We start from the raw sequence: 15,799 nt of genomic DNA, 5'->3' as shown, positions 1-15,799 counted from the left end.
TTTATTTAAAAAACTATTTAAACATTTAATTAGAAATGGATAATTAACAAAAATTTCGTTTATCAGCTAAGAAATTACAAAATAATAACATTTTTTCTAATATCAACTATTTCCATGTTGCTATCTAAATTGCTTTCCTTTATCTTTTTTTCTTGAAAATTTTTTAACTCCAATCTTTCAATTATTAAAGTTTTATTAAAAGCCAAATTCTTCTTAATCTAAGTAAATTAATCCATTTTAATACAAAGTTTTGTTTTGTTTGTTAACAAAAAAATCTGAAATAATGAATGTTTTAATTTAATGAAACTTTAATCAAATTAAGAAACAACTTTTTAATATTTGATAAATATAAACATAATCAGAATTTTTTAAACAAAACTTTAAACAATTATAAAATGCAATATTTTATTTTCTGTATGATTTTGAAACAGATTAGTTAAAAGAGAAATTTTTCATGCTTTTATCTTCACACTTCCATTGAAAATGAAATTACTGTTTATATTTCTTCTTTTTCCTCAATTAGAATTTTATTCGGTAAAAAATAAATTACACAAAATTTTCTAAAAGGCCCTTCATACCTCCCAATTATCCCTCTTGTATTTTTTCTTTTTTTCTTTAAAGATGATGTAAAGTAGATAAATGGGAGATATAAGAGGCTTTTTCGAAATTTTCTGAAATTGCTTTCTCACTGGATAGAAATTTAATTTCTTTATATCCCCTTTGTGTCATTCCTGGACAGGATGCAAAGGAGATGAATCCTCCCCACAATTTAAGTACCACAGATTCAACAATTTCAGATACTTAAACATTATAAATATTCTTTACATTTTAGCTTATAAGAAGTGAAACAAATGAAAATAATTAAACACATAATTTTATTAAATTAAATTGCCATTAAAACCACAATTGAAATGATTATTATTATTATTATTATTACTATTAATTACACCTTTGTAAGAATTGAAAAGTATATAATTAGAGCTATCGTTTAAATGATTTATGACTTCGAAAATTTTTCATTTTTGTTTAAAATTTAGAAATCTATCGTTTTGTTTTCTCTCGTTTTTTTATTTTTAACTTTTCAACTTTACTGGAAAAGAAAAGTATATGTTATCATGTCGAAAATCGATTTGGATTTCAATAACAATTCACAATTTGAATACTGGAGAACAAGAATCAATGCTTTTGGAAAATGTCAGCTCTTCCATTTGTAAAACCTGTGATTGCTCTAATATATATGTATATTTATTTATTTATATGTATATTTATTTATTTATTTATTTTAAAAAATTTACGAAAGTATTAGTTTTTCGTAAAAAATTAGAAATTGCTAATTACAAAAGTGAATTGACGTAAATAATACATTAAATTTGAACTTTCGGGTAATTACGCTTTCGAGTAATCACTGTTTAATTATAATAATACTCTGAATTAATAAAGTAATAGCGTTAAAATAATATTAAATGTTTAATTTTTAAATTCTGCAAAAGAAAGAATCTGGAAAAGAAGAGTATCTCTTGATCCAATTATTAGATGAAAGACTAAAATCTTGTTTTTATACATAATTCAAAAAACACGAATGTATACAAACTACTTTTGTTGAGAGATAATAACACAAGATTATTTCTTGAATATTTTAGCCTTATCAAGAAAATTTTTCATGTATTATTGAAGAATGCACTTTATTCAATTATACACTTCTTTGAAGTATAAATTACTTATGTAACATTATATACTTAAAATTTTATAGGCCTATGTAACTTTATATACTGTTTTAAGTTTGTAATATTTAAAGTATCCTGAATATGATGAATGTTTATCTAATTTATTCTTTTGATGTTTCAATTTGTAATTTTCAAATTTGTCAAATCATACGTTTTTTGTAATTAAAATTTTATTTTTATTATTCAATTCAGTTTTAATGTCGCATTATCATATAACTAGCTCCTCATTAAGAGTTTTAGCATTTATATCCCTCTATAGATTATAGGCAGTGCGATATTTCTCTATTTTAGTAATAAATTGGGTAAACTCGCTCTGTTTTCTTGTTTCAAAAATGACATCCTGGTCACATGATATTCGAAAAAATAATACATTAACAAATTATTAAGTTACATAATGAAAACACTGTCTTTCCTTACATCATGCATTATATAAAATTTAACAAATATCCGTAACTGTTTCCCAAAATTTTGATCTTAAATACTTATTAGAAATTAAAAACCATAACATTTTCGTAATACTAAATAACGTTAATTTATAAATTTGAATAACAAACATTTATAAAATTGAAAATATTTGAAAAAAATGGAATCTAAATAGACTCAAATTATTCAAGTTTATATTTTAAACTTAAATGTAAAACCGATATAATATGTTTTAATCTGGTTTAAATTATTGTGTTTAGTTTCACGGATGTTTCAAGTTACTAAAATACGCACATATAAAGTAGAAATTTGACGGATGCTTCAAAATATCTGTTCTATCGTCGAACCATGATGGCTAAGTTGATACTCTTGGTCCTCTTTATTTCCTTATATGCAGCTTTCGCCGAAGCGAGAGGTACATATTTTACAACCTTACACTACCTAACTGAAATACAGGTCTTGTTAACGAATTACTTTACTTATTTCAGTATGCAATCCGTCTGCTGGAGCGTCTAGTCTCTCAGGGGTAAGTATACTATATTGTCTAAAATATTATTATTATTTAGTCGGACGTATTCGGAAAGAAGCAGGGGACATATTAGATTTAGCTAAAAATATTTCATGCAAACTTATTTTCAATGCCTCTTACGATGATACATGAACTGAATTTCAACTTTCATTACAGTGGCTGGAATGGAGTGAAATTCAGTTTATATTATTTTTAATTTAACTAATTTTTCAGAAATTCTCTAGAAGAACTCTCTTTAAGAACAGTATTTGTAAGGTTTTTGTATTTTATTACATTAGGGGGCTCAAAAACGGTAAGATAGGTTGCCCCTAGTGAATATCAGACACATATATGATACAATGAATATCTGTTTTTTTCTTAACTTTCTTTGTCCCGAAGCACCAAAAACGTCCCGCGGGCCCTTTTTAACAAGCCTATTTATTCGTCCGACCAACTGGCGAGGAATAGGGACCCCAACGTATCCGGACCATCACCCGAAAAAGTTCCTGAGGTTTTTTTAGATTCCTCGGGATTCGATTCAGAGCTTCCCAGAGCGGTAGCCTGCCATCTTAATTGCTCGGCCATCCGGCTAAAAATTTCAAATAGTAGTTATTTTAATGATGAAAATAATATAAACTAGTTTAATTTAACTATAGGATTAATGGAATATTTATACAATTAATTATGCATTTAAAATTGTTTCTTTAGGTCGATATGATGCTTAGCGTCGTTCTGGTCGTTGTAAGTATTCACAGCTATATATTAAGACTGAATATTTTTTATTGTATTCAAGTTTTAAAATTAGTTTCAAATTGTACAAAAATGATTTAAATTAATTTAAATATTTTTATCCACAGGCATTCAGTTGTCTTCACAAATACCTGATTTTTAAATGATGTGGAACTGAAACTAAAGATTTATTCTAAACAGAAATATAAAATTTCAATTTTGTAATCTAATCGGTTGATAATTTTTTATTATTATAAAAAAATGGACAAGGATTATATACAGTAGATAGCTGTTGTAATAAATAATCTATTAGAAAAATCTTCAATATTGTTACCTCAGGTATAAAAGAGTTTGTTTATTTTGACGAATCAAAATATGTAAATGTAAAATTACGAATAAAGCATATTAAATTATGAGAAGAATTTGTTTTAATTTTAATACTAAAATTTATCGCCTATATTTTTTACTATACGAAATTTTATAAATCGTTGGGTAAGTGATGCGATTTTTACTTTTACAGTAAGGATTCAGATTGGATTCTGAACTTTTTTTGAAGAACATTATAGTATGTAATTACCAATAATCCGCATTTAATCGCCTCTGTGAGACATAGGAAATCAGGTGGTCATAAATCCCGAGAATTTTTCGAGGATGGTGTGTCCGGATACATTGGGCCCTCATCAAGCAACCATCTCATTGCCAGCCTGGACGAAGATGGGTTTGGAACAAGGTCCTATTAGTGTCCACAGAGCAATGTCCATAAAGAAAAAAAACCATATTGATACTTAATGTGGATTTATTTAGCACTAGTAGATGAGCCCGGCGTTGCTCGGGCAAAAAATAACAACAAACATTAAGATTATTAGATTATTTCGTACTTTTTAACAATTCTATTATATTATATTCTACTATTTGATTTATATAACTACAAACGTTATCTTACGTAAGGGTTTAAAACACCAAGTGCCTAATGTCATGCATTTTAAAAATTCTTTAAATTGTGTACCGTAGANAGCCCGGCGTTGCGCTCGGGCAAAAAATAACAACAAACATTAAGATTATTATTATTTCGTACTTTTTAACAATTCTATTATATTATATTCTACTATTTGATTTATATAACTACAAACGTTATCTTACGTAAGGGTTTAAAACACCAAGTGCCTAATGTCATGCATTTTAAAAATTCTTTAAATTGTGTACCGTAGAAGAAGAAAGAACGTGTTAGATTGATCAAAATGTGATAATCCCTATCATAAGATAACCTTCGTAGTTATAAAAAATCAAATACTATAATATAATAAATATTAAAACGAAAATCATATAAAGAGTTTGGATTTTTAGCTTATCATTGTCACGTTTGTCAGGATACTCGAAAAAGACAAGACCAGAAGTAGAAAGCGTATGGACAGGAGGCCCAGATTAACTATACAGAAATCTGACGTTTGAAATGGATGTCACGTTACATCGATTCAAATTTTCCCTTGAACGAAGATAGGTAACAATAGAGTTGTGCCGGTAAGCTAACAGGAAAAGAATGCTTTACAGGGACAAAACTACAAATAAAAATTGAGAACATGCCAGCCTGCAACTTTTCATTGAAATGAAAACTTGCAGGCTGGCATTGTGAGAACGTCATAATAAATAATCGCTCCTTAAAATTAGTTTAGTTTATTTGTTTACTGCAACTTGATACGTGAGTGATCAGTTGGGTGGGATGCATCCCAGGAAAACTTTTATGGGCAGCTGGACTATATTTAGGTGAAGAAAACCCGGAAACAACTTTGTGGTTTTATGCACTCAGTAATTGGAAGACACTTATTAGAATTAAGAAAATGCCATTTAAAAATGAAATAACCCGAGTTGTTACACGTGAAAAATTAAATACTATAGACTTATCACAGGGTAACATTCCACGCAGGCAAGTGCTGTGCTGCCTGTCTTAGTAACGATATAGCGCGTCTATTTTGCGCTATATCGTTGTCGCAGTAATTAAGTGAAATATATATCATATTTTAAAATTATATTTTTTTTTATGAGAATTATATTTAGCTTATTATTTTGTTAATTTTTGCCAATAGATGGCGCTACGTGTAAATCGGCAAATTTAATTTAGATAGAAATTTATTTATTTACAGAAAATTAATAGATATTTTGGGATGAGATGTACGGCATTATCTAAGTTAGGTATATGTAAAAGTAACCGCTGAGATTTGTAGCAATTGGTTGAACGGCCTTGGAGTGTATAGCGAACGAACAAACATTATCATATATATATATATAACTGCTTATTAAACAACTTTTATAGCAAGGGTATCAAATACATAGAATGTGTTAAGTTTTGAGTTTGCGTTATAATGTGATTTTTAATGAGTCTTTCTCGGTTTCTACACTAAACAGATAATAAATAATTACCTAAATGTAATCAAATTGTAACAACCAAACCGTTATGTTTAAGTAATTTTTCTCGGCATGATCTAAATCTGAAGCTCCCAAATGATAAATCATATCGTTAAATATTTATATAAGCTTATGATTTCGTTAAAAAGGTCATGTTAAATTATCTTTCAATAGCACTAGCAATGTATATTATATAATATACATTGTTAGTGAAAGACAATTTAAAATTATTTATGTTTATTATTTAATTAAATATTGTAATTTTAAATTTTTGTAATATTTTACATTGGTTTTTATAATAAAACTTTAATTAAACTTTATTAACAAAAAGTTCTCTCTTTGTAACAGAATATAATTATTTGTTAATAACAATGTCAACAAAAGAAGTTGATGGTTTGAAAGAATAAAACATATTAAAAACTGGGATGAACGTGAGTCTTTAATCTTTTAATAAAATAATTAGGATGGATAAAAAAATAACAACATAACTTTTCATTAAAAAATGTCTGAAAATTTTAATACACTTCATCTATTTTAATGACAAGTTAAATGAAAGCGAGTGAAATTATCCGAATAATATATTAGAAGTAATTTATCATCTTGTAACCTTTCTTATATAAAATTGTCATACAACTCTTATAGGTATGACAAGAATTGAATCTGCCATGACCATATGACAAATATTTCCTATACAGTACGAGTCTCGAAAGTTTACCAGTCGAAATTGTTATCTTATTTCTGTGAAAGATCCGAAATAAACGTTACCAGAATAATCGTCATTTTTAATGTTATGATAATGTTTGTTCTACTTCGCTTATCACTGTTACACAATAAAGGTAATAATTAAAAATTGAAAAATTTTAATGTCTATTCTTTTGAGTCCGTTAGAATCTTTAATATAATTTTCATTTTAGATTAAGAAATCTAATAATCAATACATGAATGTAATTAATGATGCACTAATTAATACATGAAAACATGAATGTTTTTACGTATTAATTAGTGCATCAATATTGTAATAAGTTCACATATCAAACTAATTGTTTGCAAGTAATATATGAAATTAAACCGATTTCATCAAAAAAAACACTAAGCTTGCATAATTTCCATTATTTAAATTCATTTATAACTAAACTTTCATTAAAGTTCGATTACTCGCTTTCTCGTTTATCTGCCAATGCAATTGAATATTTCATTTTATAATACATTCTAAAGGCCAATATATAAGCTATTAATATTAATTTATGATAGAACATACTTTAACGAATTACTGTATTCCATGATAAAGTTATATAACTTATTTATAATGGACATATATTAATAATATTATTAATATTATTATATTAATTAATTTGTGTTTTATTACTCGAGTAATATTAGATTTTCGATTGAATGTGTAATTCCTAATTACCTGATATCAGTTAGTTAATTAAATGGAAATTTTCGTTATTGTAGCTATTTAAATTTCAAAAAACAAATTATCTGAGATATAATAATAGAGTAAATTCATACAAAAATATATCTTTATAAACAATTAATTAAAAAAAATTATTTAAAAATATCATCATCGTGATCAACTTTCTAAATTAATTGTTCCAAATTTCTAATATATAGAAAATGCAGATTATGGAAAATAAACATAATTTTCGGATATAAAAAAACAAAAGATAATTTTTTAACGAATTCTAAAAATTTTACTTGTTAAAAATTACATAAGTTATCATTAACTGAACTTTCATTAACTAACGAGTGCCTAAGATTTTGCAACATGGATGTTTCTTAAATTGCTATGTCAAGCATGCATAGGTCAATTGCATATTACTTATGTTTTGGTGTAACTTGTTTCTAGTTGAATCATCATGCAAAATTTTATTACAAATTCCAAAAAGTTTCGAAATAAACAGTGTGAGAGACGCGTTCTTGGCAATCAGAATTAGCCATTACTACAAAGATGTAGCTAACTTCAATAAGTTAAAAGACCTATCGTTACTTTGAAAATTATGTACTATTTTATTCTTAGGTATGAAGAACGGGAAGAAGCCGAGTAAATGAAGATGTCGTCCATTGTCTGAAAAATGCCAAAGAAGTATATCAATCATCTTTCAAGTGTTTAAGTACAATCCAAATTTGTCAGAACATTATCATGCTGCTAATGTAATTGGAAGTCCACACCAAGCATTATATTGATTAATTAAAGGTAAACAAGTTATGAATAAAATATGCAATTAGAAGCCCTGTATTTTATTACAACGAAGACCAGTAACAACGTGTAACAACAAATTGTTACAAAATTGAAAAATGACCAACGTTATGTTCTGGTAAACCTTCATGCTGGATGACGAAAATTTTGTGCCTACTGCTCAAGTGACATACCTGGCAAGATGTGTAATCGTTACACTAATAAAACTAATATACAGATGAGAGTAAAATCAAAGAGAAGAAAAAATTTTAACTTCGTGTGGCAAGCCGTTGATGAAACAGGGGCTGTGCTATAATCCTAGATATTCACTTGCAATATGAACTCTGACACTTACTTAATGTATTGCATTAACAAGAGACTCATCCCTTTCATTTACAGCCAATAGGTTTTATTCGGGTATGGTATAATGACAACAATATATATATTACAATCACTGACTACCTAAGAATTCAAAATGTTAATTTTATAGAAAAGCAGATAAATGTCACTAATGAACCACAAGCACAACTTGCCAAAAAGTTTTGGGCACACTGCAAGACAGCACTCTTTAGACAATCAAAACTTGCTATAACGTCAATTCTTTCAAAAGAATGTGGAATACAATTGCCAGGAAATATGATGAAAACCATGGATAAGTAATTGTAGGAAGCCTGAGAAACATCCTTAGATAGATTGGACAGGAAAACGTTTATGTGACACTAGGTGTATACAGTTAAATATGAAAAAGGGCAACGAAACAAATTTCACTTTTCTCAAATTCGAATATTAATCAGATCCTGAATAATCGAATAACTCTAATTTCCCAAATACTTATATAAGATAACTAAATATATTAGTGTATTTTATTAATTTATTTAATATTTATTATTTAACTTGTTTTATTTATTTCAAGATATTAATACAGTAAAACAAAAAATAAAAAAATCATTAAATTTTAAAAACTGAAAAACTTCAAAGTTTTAATTTTGACTTTTAAAGTTGCTTGTTTGAAATTACTTTATTGAAACTACTTGTTTGAAACTCAAGTACAATAGATTAACAAATAATTGTTCTAATCCTCATCTATTGCAGATTTTTACAATAAGAATTCGAAAACATTCAAGATCTATTCTGCTTCTTTTCTTCTCATAAATTAAACCAGTAGTGCTAAAAAGGCGGCTGCTGTCTATAATGCAGTGGCAGATACAAGAAGATACCATTGACACAAAAAAATAAAATTTATTTGTTCAAACTTCAAAACATGGTTTTTAAAAAGATTTATGATGGTAAATATTGTTTATCAGACCATCCGCAATACAATCGTCGTGCACTTGTTAATGAAAGGTACTGTACTTATTAATTATTCAAATACTTTTTATTTTTGAGTTAGCTCCCCTTCGAATACTTCTGGATCCACATTGTGACTGAAAACATGACGCAATATTGGAGCTATTTGTAGTATTCGAATGTATTCTTTTATCAACGTTATATTCCAGATCACGAATACTTTCTAGTATTCGAGTATTAATGGATATTATTCGTCCATCTTTAATTGTTATTATTAATTTTTTCTACTATTGAATGATAAAGTATGAAATAGGCTTTCTGTATATATATATGTTGTGTTTGTTCTAGTCATGTTTGATCTTCTAGATCTTAGGCATCTGTTAAACATGTAAAATAATCCCATAAGAAAATGCTATACTGTAAAATTTACAAAAAAAGTAGAACGCAAAGAATTGTTCGTTTTGACAGCTTTTTGTTTAATAAAGAACTTTGTTTTTATTACATAAGGAAGAAACAACTGCATTTGCATTATCACGACTAATTTCTAAAATATGAAAGTAGCCTAAAAATGTAAACATAACATATGACAGACTGCAACTCTTGTCATCAAGAAGTAGACTGTGATTCGAGACTGCAAGTTAAAGCATTACCGATTACAATCTACTATTGTTACACAGAAATATTTCGCTTTACTCGGATTGTTATGTAACAGACATCCAAAAAGTCTTTTGTTTCCGCATTAGATAGGTTTTTAAATTATGGAAGTGTTTTACAAATAAATCGTTCCTTTTCGAAATTTATTTTCCGTTTAGGCAGGTTCCAATTCTGTACAGGACCATATTATACTAAATATATAAATTCATTATAAAATATATTTTTAGAAAATGAGTGCTTTTATGTCTAAAATATAAGATATTCAAGAACAAAAAATTCGTTTTATCAAAGAATTATTTTGTTTATAGACTTTTAAATTGCGGTCTGTGGTTAAATATATCATATTGGAGACTGATATAGTTTAAAGAATAGGAATACTGAAGGACTCTAGCGTTCAATTTATTGAATCATTGGATTTCATATTTATTCTCTGATTTAACGGTAGTTTAGTACGTTACAATTCTAAATTCTGGGATTAAGAAGGAAAGAAATCAAACCTATTCTTTTCAAAGGCATTTAAAAAAAGAAATACTAAAAAAAAGAAAAAATCAACAAAAATATAAAAAATAAAATTTATAGGAAAGTTTCATGGTTCGAATAAAATGTCACAGATTGCAAGATCCTGGGTTATATTGGTCTAGGCTATAAAGTGGTGGTAAATCTACCCCATAAACTAACATTTAGTAACGACTTGGTTTAAGAAATTGATCCAATGAGATTTTCTTTATTGAATCATTATTATAATCTTTTTATAGTCTATTCATTAGTTGAATATTGATTCATTACGAGTACATTTCCTCTAAGTGACTGATAAAACGTATTAAAATATGACTTTAAACAATAAAATATAGCTTGTAAGTTAAATGCAGAAATTATTTTAATTAATGAAAGCAATAGAATTTTAATCAGTATAACAAATTTCATATATTATTCGAAGATGTTCATAAAATTTAATTTTAATAGTTATGTTTTTATTAAAACACTTTTGTTTCATGTCAAAAATGTAAAGTCATATAAGAGCACGTAGCACATAAAAGTACGAATTTTTTCTCGCTACTGGCAAAACTAATTGTTTGATTGGAAATACTGAATTTCCATAAATTATTAATCTTTAATAAAACCTTGTGATTTGAGTTAATTTTTCAACCTTCTTCTGAAATATTTTAATAGTTTGAAATAATAAGTTCTCAGACTTCTAAAGTGGACTAATAATTTTTGTTTGTTGATCGAATCTTAAGTTGCATTCTTAGTTAGGTTTTGGTAGATTTGCTATAGCATGCATGGTGCTATAGCAAATCTAACCATGATTTTCTTTTTTAATTAAGACAAATGCATACAAGAACAAGCATATATTCTTAGCGGTCATGATGATGGATTTAAGAGAAAAAGTGACAGAAAAATACTTTTCGCAAAACTAAATTGCGAAGAAGCCCAAAAAAATTATTATTGGGCTTCAGCAAGAAGTAAGGAAGTAGCAGAAGGAAGTAGCAATCCAAATAGTTTTCTTAAATCACAACGAACTTCTTTATATAATAATAAATTTCAAATTATAAAACATATACAATTTAATTGTTCAGAAATTTGTTCATTAAAAATGTACTTGAGAATATTTCATCATTAAACATGCTTGACATTACTGCGGATAGCATCTTTAATTATAATTTGTAAAGCTATTTGAGTACTACTTGTTTCCATGCCAGTTTATCTCAACAATTTTCTTTTAATGTATATAGTATTAACCTTAAACGAAATCAATGAAAGCCTATAATTTCAATGATTGTTTATTAACTTGCGCTTTCCATCTAATCTAGCACTTGTACACAAAATCGTATTTCATAAAATATCAATCAAATAATTTCATCAGGATAATGACTTGCTACCTGATTCTCCTAAATTTTCTGATCTACTAATTAGAAATTTTGGATAAGTCAGATTGCTGTATGTTTCTTTTTTTCTTTGTTAGTTTGTTTTTTAATGTGAAAGAAGTAAAAGTGATTAATGTGAAAACTATTTTTCCTGTTAGCATATAACAGCATTATAAATTAAGAATCATTTTTAAAGGATTTGTACTTCTTATCTACGCTGTTTCTAAGTGTAAGCACTTGGGGAGATAAAAAGAAATCTTGCAGTCTTTTAAAAAACATTTCTTTCTGACTTCATCATACAGTACTTCATTAAGAACATTTGAAATAATCAATTAATAGTATCAAATCCAAATTTAACCCCATAGTAAGGTAAATTGCAAAAGAGCATACTCTTATTTGCACTTACCTTAACATTATTAAGTTATGTTTGAGTGTGTCTAGATTTCATAAAGTTCTTCGAAAAACTGAGAAGCATTCTAATAAAATTTCATAGGTCATAACGTGGAATTTTATACCAAGAATGTATTAAACTCTTTGTTTTAAGGTTATCATACTTTTATTTTATTGTGAGGTTGAGTTTAATATTTCCATGGAAATTTTTATTATTCTATAATTTCTTAGACTTATTACGTTAAAAACCGGATTCGAAATTTAAAAAAAATTGAAATTTGTTTACACTATTTTTTCTATTGTATTATAGAATTCTCATGTGAAAACATTATATAAATCTTGGTGTTTTAAATATTAAAATTTATATAACATTTTGATATAACTTGGCTCGTCGTGTGAATTTTGATATATTCAATATCAAAATTCACAGAACAAGCCAAGTTTTTTTGTGTTTACTTTCTTATAAAAACTTGTTTACTTCTTCGTAATATAAAAATTTTATTACCAAATGAATAACATTATGAAATATTTATAAATAGATTTAATATATAATCTTGTTAATAATAATATTGTTTTTCTTGTTATAATAATTTGTATAAATATTAATAATAAATATCTTTTTATTTTCCATTTTTATATTAATAATACTCTTCATAATGAATTTAGATATTTTTGATTTTAATTATTTTTACTCAAAATAGTTAAATGTAAACTTACAGCATATGCTTTCATACAATATTAGATTAAATCTTCATTGCTCGAATCGAAACATTTCATTACCAATTAATAAAGTATTAGTAAAATTAGCCAAATTATATTTGAAACAACTTTAAGAAGGCAATATTGCTAAAATTTTCGCATTCGTAATCGTGTTTGGCTTTTATCGATATACTTCACTTCAAGTTATATCATTTTAATTTACGTTGTAATTGATCTATTTCTGAAATAAAAAAATTGAAGTAAAAATATCCACAAATGCAAATTCAGCTTTAAAATATTCAGAATTTCGTGTAAATTTTTATTTTGAGTCAAATTTATTTATACATATTATATAAATTTTAATTTTCTCATTTGAAATATTAACTTATATAATAGGCATTATTTTGTAAAATATAACGTTAATAAATTATTCTGATATTAAATATCAAACATTATTATTTGTTATACATTAAGTTTAATGGAAATTCGAGCATATATTTGCTATAGATTCGGCTAGATTTGCTCAAGCACAGAAGTGACTTTGTGAACATTTTTGTAAATTTACATGAATAGCTTTGAACATTTATTACACCTTTATATACTGGTAGACTTTATTGTCAATCACACCCTCCGGAGTAGAAAAATTTAAGGATAACAATAGTGCATACGACTGGGGATAGTTTTGTGCGAAGTGTAAAAAGTAAAAAAATCCATTTTCATTTTATGAATCTGATAGCCCATTTCAACGTGTTGTCAGACATTTTCATTTCAATTTCACGCTTATATATGATTTCTTATTTTAGGATTCATTCAAAAAGAAAAAAAAAATGATAGAAATTCTGTCATTCGGTTTTGCCTACTCTCAAACCAACAATCTATATGTATATTCTATTCTATTCTATTTTCGTTATTCTATTCAGTAAATTCGTCATATTGTCTTTCAAATTTTATCATTTTCCTGCATTTATTCTTCGAACAATTTCTTATAGTCTCTTTACAGAAACTTTAATTTAATGACCATTGCGCTTACATGCCCTAAAGGAATTTCTATTTTACAACTATATTACATTATTTTTTTAAACCTCTTTACATTATTGAAAATTGATTTTATGAAGAAATCTATCAGGAAGAGTTAAAGCATAAAATTTAATCATATACAGTCTATAAATGCAATAATGTATAAATAGAATGTTAATAATTGGTAAGTAAATAGCGAAAATTTATCGCTATTGTATCTTCATTACAAAAACGTTTAAGCAAATCTTAATTTATTTCGTAAATAATAAATTATAGAAATAAATGAGATATTNGTAACAGACATCCAAAAAGTCTTTTGTTTCCGCATTAGATAGGTTTTTAAATTATGGAAGTGTTTTACAAATAAATCGTTCCTTTTCGAAATTTATTTTCCGTTTAGGCAGGTTCCAATTCTGTACAGGACCATATTATACTAAATATATAAATTCATTATAAAATATATTTTTAGAAAATGAGTGCTTTTATGTCTAAAATATAAGATATTCAAGAACAAAAAATTCGTTTTATCAAAGAATTATTTTGTTTATAGACTTTTAAATTGCGGTCTGTGGTTAAATATATCATATTGGAGACTGATATAGTTTAAAGAATAGGAATACTGAAGGACTCTAGCGTTCAATTTATTGAATCATTGGATTTCATATTTATTCTCTGATTTAACGGTAGTTTAGTACGTTACAATTCTAAATTCTGGGATTAAGAAGGAAAGAAATCAAACCTATTCTTTTCAAAGGCATTTAAAAAAAGAAAAATATAAATTATACAAAATGTAGAGCAGTGAAACTAAATCCGATACCATGAAATTGAAAATCTAATTCACTAACAATTTTTGTCTAATAAAGTCTTTTGGTTGTGGTATTCTCCTAGTAAATGAAACAGTTAGGTGTATTCGTTTTACTAGTTTGTTTAAGAACGAAAAGTAAATAATAGCAAGAATACTTGCTGATAATACGAATACGATTTGATCTTTAAAGCAAAATCCAATGAATCATTATATGATTCTCAATATCTTCAGTCGACAATAATTCCTATCATACGAATTGCCTCGAACTAATCAGAAAAACAAATGTATATTATCTTTAAGATAGGATAAAGACCCTATTTACTTTCTATCTCCTTTTAGAACATGGATTCAGAGCGAAAGAAATCATTACGAAAATTGTAAATCTATTTTCTTATAAGAATTGTAAATCTAACAACTCTTCAAAAGATTATGTAGGATTTAATAAATTCTGTATATATTATCCGTTCTTGTACTCCAACAACAATTCATTTAAGTTATAATTAAATACAAATTTAAACAGTCATATTAAACAGAAAGTCATTATATAGAAGTTTAGATGATTAAGAATGCGATAATATCTACAAATGTTGTCGAGATAAAAATTAGAAATTATTTATCAATTAATTAAATTAAGAGAATCATTAAACTAAGTCAATTATTTACATAATAAAACATAACATTAGCTATTATTTTTAAATGTATAAAAATATGTTTATAAATATGTTTACGTACAAAATGCAAATATAAAAATACGTAGGAACTTTAATTGTGAATATAGCACATATTTCGTAAATAATTAATCTTGCATTATTTACCATTTACTGACATTATTAACAATAAATGCAATATCTTTTTATCAATAATCGTATCAATTTATCATATAAATTTATACATATTTAATAATAAAATAAAATTTGATAAGTAAAGTTATAGATATTTCATATGTAGGAAATATAATACAGGTCATTAAATATTAATTTTTTATTCATTACTTATTCAATAAATATTTACAAGTATCGTTGTAAAATTATAGCCTCATCATCATCTAACACACCAAAATAATTTTATTTTATATATTCAAAAAATATTATTGCTATGCCATTACTTTAGATTATTTTA

The 15,799-nt window shown here is 26.2% G+C and overlaps 1 protein-coding gene and 1 long non-coding RNA gene across 2 annotated transcripts in view; one reads left to right on the top strand and one right to left on the bottom strand.

Moving 5' to 3' along the window:
* The window catches only part of LOC111631473 (nephrin-like), a 176,490-nt gene that overhangs the window by 111,391 nt on the left and 49,300 nt on the right, over window positions 1-15,799 (bottom strand). The window lies entirely within an intron of this gene.
* LOC111631482 lies at window positions 2,446-3,803 on the top strand. Its single transcript, XR_002757709.1, has 4 exons — window positions 2,446-2,562; window positions 2,636-2,673; window positions 3,364-3,396; window positions 3,513-3,803. It is a non-coding gene; the product is annotated as an uncharacterized LOC111631482 (long non-coding RNA).

This window comes from Centruroides sculpturatus, unplaced genomic scaffold (assembly GCF_000671375.1).
Source record: "Centruroides sculpturatus isolate CEXI.00-Female unplaced genomic scaffold, Cexi_2.0 scaffold43, whole genome shotgun sequence".
NCBI classification, from domain to species: Eukaryota; Metazoa; Arthropoda; class Arachnida; order Scorpiones; family Buthidae; genus Centruroides; species Centruroides sculpturatus.
Note: the sequence above shows the minus strand (reverse complement) of the source record. Positions and strands in the feature narration are given on the sequence as shown.